We start from the raw sequence: 7,500 nt of genomic DNA, 5'->3' as shown, positions 1-7,500 counted from the left end.
TGTGGCAGGTATTCCTTAGTCTACCTTTTCCAGAATTGGTCAGAAAGGAATTGGGCGTTTTTCCAACTTCGTCTGTAAGTCTCACTTATGTGTTGTTCCTTCCCTAAATGTGGGTGTCACTCTCTTTGAAAGATGTAAGCCTCTAAGGGGCTTGGCAAATCCATCATGCTGTGACTCTTCATCAGTCTCCGTTTTCTTGTCGAGCCCTTTGTGCTCCCCCTGGTGAAGCATTCCCGACGAGACACCAAGCACAGGTACAGAGGATTCTTTATCCTCCCCCTGGTTTACCTGATCCGGTTCAGACTCAGCCTCTACGAGTTCCTGAGGTGATGTTCTTCGGGCCACCTTATCGGTCCCTTTGCCGGATTCCCTTTGTTCCGCCTTGTCCTTGGTCAGGAGAGTTGATACTGATTGCTGTGTCCTTTGAACTGCGTCAAAAAGAGAATCCACCTTGTGCTCCTAACCTGGTGATGCTGAAGAGAGTGTGGTAGTGTTACCCTCCTCACCGCTCTTGAGTGAGCCCTTGTCATCAACATCATCCTTCCTCCGAAGTGTCTCCGCTTCTTCTTGTCGATCCATGTTGCCTAGTTACGTTGGACAAACTTACGTATTTCGCCTCAGCACTGATGTATGTACTCCACGATGGTGTCCCGTCAGTGTGAAGACACGACAACTACACGGTGTCTCGCCAGTGCGAGGACACAGCCACTACACAGTGTCTCGCCAGCGTGAGGACACAGCCATCACCGCGCCTCACCTGTGCACCTGTGAGGACACAGCCATCACACAGTGTCTCGCCAGCGCGAGGACACAGCCACCATACAGTGTCTCGCCAGCGTGAGAACAGTCACCACGGTGTCTCGCCAGCGCGAGAACACAGCCACCACACAGTGTCTCGCCTGCGCGAGGACACAGCAGCCACACAGTGTCTCGCTTGCGCGAGGACACGGGCACTCCACACGGTGACCTCTGGAAGGGCACAAACTAGAAAACAAACATTAAACTTAGCCTTGTAACTCCACATATAATAGGCAAAGGGAACATTGAACCCTGAATCAAAGAAGACTGTAAGCTCACAGAAGCATTCACGTTCGGCTATCTACATACATTTCCCTTGTCTTTATGTATGCATATTAAACCTTACCTTGCAACTATATAACAGTGATTTTCCAGTAGTGAGGAAAGTAGAGGGTATAATGTCAGTACGTGTGTACATACGTGGGACGTGGGCACACGTCCCGACCCGCTCTTATGACTAAGTTATACTTGCGAGTCCTGGCAACCATCTCAATTTGTGGCCGTCAGGGCAGGCGCAGGGTGCCTCTCCTCTGGTCGGCTGTTTCACCAGTTCCCGCAGGCGAGATGTGGCATCAGCCTCCGTTACAGCTACCACTCAGCACCAGCGGGCACCGCTTCCTGCTCACCCACAGCCCCGCTACTGTTCTCGTTCTCGTAAAGGAGTCCGTCCACGGCGTCTAATCCTCCACGTTTTGACTGATATCACCTCTCTTTTGGGGCGATCAGTGCAGGATAATGAGACTCGTTTCACACTAACTTGATGTATTGATTGAATCGGTCAAAACCTGGGAACACGAGCAAATTTTCATGAAGACAAATATATATTGGTAACTTAACTGTCTCAGCCTTGTGGAATAGGATTATAGGTTTACGTTACTACAAACACTGGTAGCTTAACAGTCACAATCTTACAAAATAAGATTACAAATTGTGCTACTATACACTCTTACATAAAAAAGGACATATATGTTACACTGAGTATGTCGTAATCAAGGCACTTGTAGTGACTGGACAGCCGGCTAGCCAATCCACGCTAATCCTCGTGGATTCCCAACATGCTAAGCTTCCCAGGTGTGGGACCGGCCAGACTCATAGTCAGGTCAGGTCAAGCACCTGGGAGCTGGGGAACACACGAGGCAGCAATCTGTCTCGCCTCGACTCTAGTCTCGCACACCCGCGGCCGCTCGCCTGGGTATTGCTGTACACCAACAATAAACCCAAGACTGTGGTCTGTGTTTGCCTCCGTGTCCTTGGCGTAGAGAACACTACAGTTGGTGACTTCTGAAGTGACGCCGTGACACGCGATTGCGGCCACATGCGACATGCGGGACGTTCCCGCCTTCACGCCTGACGTGGCCACACGTTTTCCTAACCTCGAAGCGGTTTGGGATGGTGTGGTGATAAGCGCTCTGGTGACGGCGCCCTACCACGCAGCGTGGCAACGGGCACACGCCCCCATCCTGTGGACTACGCAGCACTAGCGGCGGCGCAAGAAGGCGACCAGGAGCTACGGGCCCTGCGGGAAGGCCCCAATGCTCTACAGAGGCTTCGGTGTCGCATCCCGGACTCCCCTCGCAACTGTGGTGTGATGTGCACCGTCCCGCCGGACTCCGCCCGCTCGGGCACCACCTGCCCCGTCGCCGCCCGTTGGTGCACCACCTCACGGCCGACGCCGCCCTCTCGTGCACCACCTCCCGCCCCGCACGATGCCGCCCGCTCTGGCACCACCTCCCGCCCACTGGTGCACCACCTCACGCCCGCCGACGCCCGCTGGTGCGCCACCTCGCCACCCGTCCCCGCAGACCGCCAGACCCGCCCTTTCCGACGCCGCCCGCTCGGGCACCATCCTCCTGCCACGGCCCGCCGCTGCCCGCTCGGGCACCACCTCCCGCCCCGCCCGACGCCGCCCGCTTGGACACCACCACCCGCTGCTTCCCGCTCGTGCACCACCTCCTATCCCGGCCCGCCGCCGCCCGCTCGTGCACCACCTCCCGTCCCTCCCCGACGCCGCCCGCTGGTGCACCTCCTCCTGTTCCGGCCCGTCCCCGCTACCTCCTGCCCCGGCCCGCCGTAATAATAATAATAATAATAATAATAATAATAATAATAATAATTATAATAATAATAATAATAATAATAATGATAACAATAATTATTATTATTATTATAATTATAACGACAACAACAACAACAACAACAACAACAACAAAATAAATATAGATTTCAAGATACATGGAGCACATGAAGAAGAGTCTCGAGAAGAACGAGGTGAAATAGATCAGTAAAGCGCCCCTTGCTTCGCTTGTGTAGTTTTGTATGAACACTAAGACAGTATCCAACACACTTCGATGTTCAAGACAATACTTTGTGATATTCACTCATAGGCACTGTGAAGGAGAGAAGAAGTTGAAGACAAACGATTTGGTGAAGAGATCGAATCGAGAGACATGAGAAAGCTGGGCTGGAAGGAAGGGATGCATTCGAGAGAAGTTATTGGCAACAACATAAAAGAGGCTGACCTCATCACGGAAATAAGGTAATTTGAAGATTCTATAAATGTGGTGACCCACCCTACATTAAGTTATACATTACATAAAGACGGAACAAGAAAAAAAAAAGAAGAAAAGAACAAGACAAATAAGGAAGGAGAAATAAAGAAGATGGATGAGGAAGTAGTACAAGAAGAAGAAGAGGAAGAAGAAAATAGCAAGCAGGTCACCACACAAGAACGAGAAAACCTTGAAGAAGGAAACTGATTTCAGTCGCGACATACAACATGCCAGTTTGCACCAGTTTGTTGACTTAATCTCAAATTGTAAAACTTAAATTTATTTGACATCTTGAATCATAATTGCATTAAACCTAGACGAAATAGCCTTTCTAGCCTGAACCATCTTTTTTTAGGGACTAGCACCTTTAACAGACATATTTTTTGTCATTTAATTGCCCTTGGAGAAGCATAAGGGGTAAGCTATAGCAGATGGCAGACAAATAAGTATCACACAGTCTTGTAGCCATTACTGACTGACGCCTCAAATTGCTCCCGCTACGGCTCCCCAGTCTTTCTGGCTCTCGTCTCTTGGAACTACATTTTGCGATACTTGTTTCCGTACCTAGACTGCTTTCAAAACATTCTGGTTGTTACGGTTTATATATGTATATATATATATATATATATATATATATATATATATATATATATATATATATATATATATATATATATATATATATATAGTCATTTCTGCAAACTTTGAAAATAATCGTAGTGAGAGAGCAAAGCATTTCGGAATACTGGTCTTGCTCTCATAGTCGCTGCGCCCCACCAACACTGCATAGAGAATAATGGAGACGCTTAGTAAACGCTCACGTACGAAAGTGCTGCATACACTCACTTATAGTGACCATCTCGTATGCATAAGTCTCACTTGCGCTTGTTTTGTTGTGACAAGTCTGTGGTGCTAGAGTGTTGAAAGGTGGTAGTTGAGGGTCCCAGGAATTGTATTCAGAAAGAAAGTGATTGTGCTTGGCACAAAAGTTATGCATAATTTCATGCCAAAGATTCCAAACCATGAGGTAAGCACGGCCCGGGCCATACTTTTTTTGTGCCGCCGGGCGAGTGTAAGTCTGAATCGCTCCTCCAGGCTACATCTTTTCTTTCCTCGTATACTAACTGTACGAGGAAGGAAAATCTCGCGTCATTGGTACTGCTGGGTTTCCTCTTTTGGTCTTATCTCCTTCATGGTAAAGAAAACGGACAGGAAGGGACTGGAATTGCTGAGGAGGAGCGTCGCGGCCTCGCAGGTCTCACAGTTTACAAAATAAGACCTTGCGCCTTGCGCCTTGAGCGGGATTTAACTTACTTATAATGCACTCATGTCCTTGCAAAAGCGAAGATAAATTATTATGTATATACCCTTAAAACTGTAAAACATTTCATTAATAACACGAAACTAAGAAGTGTAAGATTTTACTGTTTTGCACTGTCGCTGTTTCATACAGCACTGGTTCTTTGCTTGACTTTTATACTTAGCCAAAACTGAGATAAACACAACGTTAAGAAGAACTCTAAAATTCTAAGAATTTTTATGAATGCGGTCCCAGATGCAAGGATTAGTTCCAGCGATAGCTTTCCTGTTACACGAAGGAAGCTGTGAGGTTGTGTTTAACTTTGTCATGTTGAGGGACGTTCTCTCCTCCCTGCCATTTGAGCTACTCTCTCTCTCTCTCTCTCTCTCTCTCTCTCTCTCTCTCTCTCTCTCTCTCTCTCTCTCTCTCCCCTCTATTACAATATTTGTTAAGTTAAATTTATCAAAGAAATATTTTACAGTTTATTTTAATACATTTCAAATTCCCTTAATGATGCGTAGGGTGCTGTGACCATTGATCTTGTAAGGCTGGTAAATATGCTCTCTCTCTCTCTCTCTCTCTCTCTCTCTCTCTCTCTCTCTCTCTCTCTCTCTCTCTTTCTCTCATTATAACACACGAAATGCTCCCTTCAATCACCATTGTTGGAAAGACCAAGTGGTACAGTGTCTGTAAAGTGCACACTGGCTCTTAGCTGTCCTGCTTTTATCGGGAATCCCAATGAGGATCTAGTGCTTGGGGTTTCCCACGCCGCTGGCGAATTATCCGCGGCGCCACACTTGAATAATAGCAGCTCTTGTCTCAGTATGCAAGATGCCAGATGCTTCCTGCTCCATACCAACACCACAACTCCCAGCACCAACACGTGAGCTGTTTCTGTGTACGTATTGAAGTAGCTTTATGTTAACTGATTCTATGTCATAGATTCCTATTGGTTTCTCCAATATTTCCAATATATCGATATATTGGATAAACCTCATAAAATCAGTGAACATAAAGGTTTTCAATACGTACACAGAAATAGTTACCTCACCTCCTTTCATCAGCAATAAGAATGTGTTATTATTATTATTATATATATATATATATATATATATATATATATATATATATATATATATATATATATATATATATATATATATATATATATATATATATATATATATATATATATATATATATATATATATATATATATATATATATATATATATATATATATATATATATATATATATATATATATATATATATATATATATATATATAATAGTGAACATAAAGGTTTGCAATATATATATTGTATATATACAATATATATATTGTTTTCAATATATATATTGTAGCTGCCCGGAGGCAGCTAAAGGATTTTAAACCCCACACGGTGACGCGAATCGTTTATTGCGTTCTGTTAAACCTGAAGACATACATAATAAGCATAAGACGTTCGTAGCACTGCTATTATATACTGTATCAACATAACGTATCACTAATTATGAATTATGCTAATTAGGGCAATCAACCCCTCGTAATACAGATGTGGAACTCACGTGTTTGGGGTCTTAAGGAGGTCTGTCACCAAGCAACACCTGCGTCTGTATTGTATAGGTCCGATCTTTCCTGGAGTAGTCACACCCTAACTGGGTGGCGGTACAAAGGAATCTGTCCCTCCGGGCTTCGTCCGTGCTGGCCCTCGGCACCTCACGCCTGCCCGTCTTACCCTTAGGTCAGCAATAGTACCTGGGTGACTCATTCCTCTACAGAGATCCCTCGGTGTCTTATCTATCCTTCGCGCCATGTCATCAACTTTATCACGTAAACATAACTCTCACTACCTCTCTGCAGCTAAGCTCTCCACAGCTAGTTCCTCTCACACATCTTCACTACTGTGATTAACTACTATAATGAATTCAGTTTCCATAATCTCTACTCTAATAACTTAGTTTCCTTAGTGTTACCCATGCTTCATATACTAGTTCACTTCAACTCTCATAACACAGATCATATTATTTAGCATACGCTTGCTCAACAACAACAAACTTTCATCCACTCGGCGGTCTTGCACTTGCTCGGCGGTAACATATATATATATATATATATATATATATATATATATATATATATATATATATAGAGAGAGAGAGAGAGAGAGAGAGAGAGAGAGAGAGAGAGAGAGAGAGAGAGAGAGAGAGAGAGAGAGAGAGAGAGAGAGAGAGAGAGAGAGAGAGAGAGAGAGAGAGAGAGAGAGAGAGAGAGAGAGACTCTGATATATATATATATATATATATATATATATATATATATATATATATATATATATATATATATATATATATATATATATATATATATATATATATATATATATATATATATATATATATATATATATATATATATACCGGGAGGTAACTGCACTCCAGCGCTTTTTTCTTTAGTGAGGAGGGAAGAAAGGATTGTCAGGTCAAAACGAAGGACAAATTCGTTAAATCTAGAAAGGTAACTAGCTCAGAGAAGGTAAGAAATAGTTTAAGTACTTACTACACAAATTATAGAAGTATTTTGAATAAAAATAGACTTGCTTAGATGAATAACGAATGTAGAGAACTTTGATATCATTGCTTTAACAGAAATTTAGTAAGGTATGTCAGGAAAAGTATCTAATCCAGAGGTTAAGGTAGATGGTTATACACTATTCAAAAAACGAAGGACAAATTCGTTAAATCTAGAAAGGTAACTAGCTCAGAGAAGGTAAGAAATAGTTTAAGTGCTTACTACACAAATTATAGAAGTATTTTGAATAAAAATAGACTTGCTTAGATGAATAACGAA

General features: G+C 43.4%; 1 long non-coding RNA gene across 1 annotated transcript in view; it reads right to left on the bottom strand.

The window, feature by feature from the left end:
• Positions 1-6,347, bottom strand: part of LOC135092781 (uncharacterized) — a 9,826-nt gene extending 3,479 nt beyond the window's left edge. Inside the window, exon 1 of the long non-coding RNA XR_010263056.1 lies at positions 6,219-6,347. This is a non-coding gene — a long non-coding RNA (uncharacterized LOC135092781). The remainder of the gene's footprint in view (positions 1-6,218) is intronic.
• Positions 6,348-7,500: the final 1,153 nt, after the last annotated feature.

Source organism: Scylla paramamosain, chromosome 41, assembly GCF_035594125.1.
Source record: "Scylla paramamosain isolate STU-SP2022 chromosome 41, ASM3559412v1, whole genome shotgun sequence".
Taxonomy (NCBI): Eukaryota; Metazoa; Arthropoda; class Malacostraca; order Decapoda; family Portunidae; genus Scylla; species Scylla paramamosain.
The sequence above is the reverse complement of the archived record's forward strand: the minus strand, read 5'-3'. Positions and strand labels throughout refer to the sequence as shown.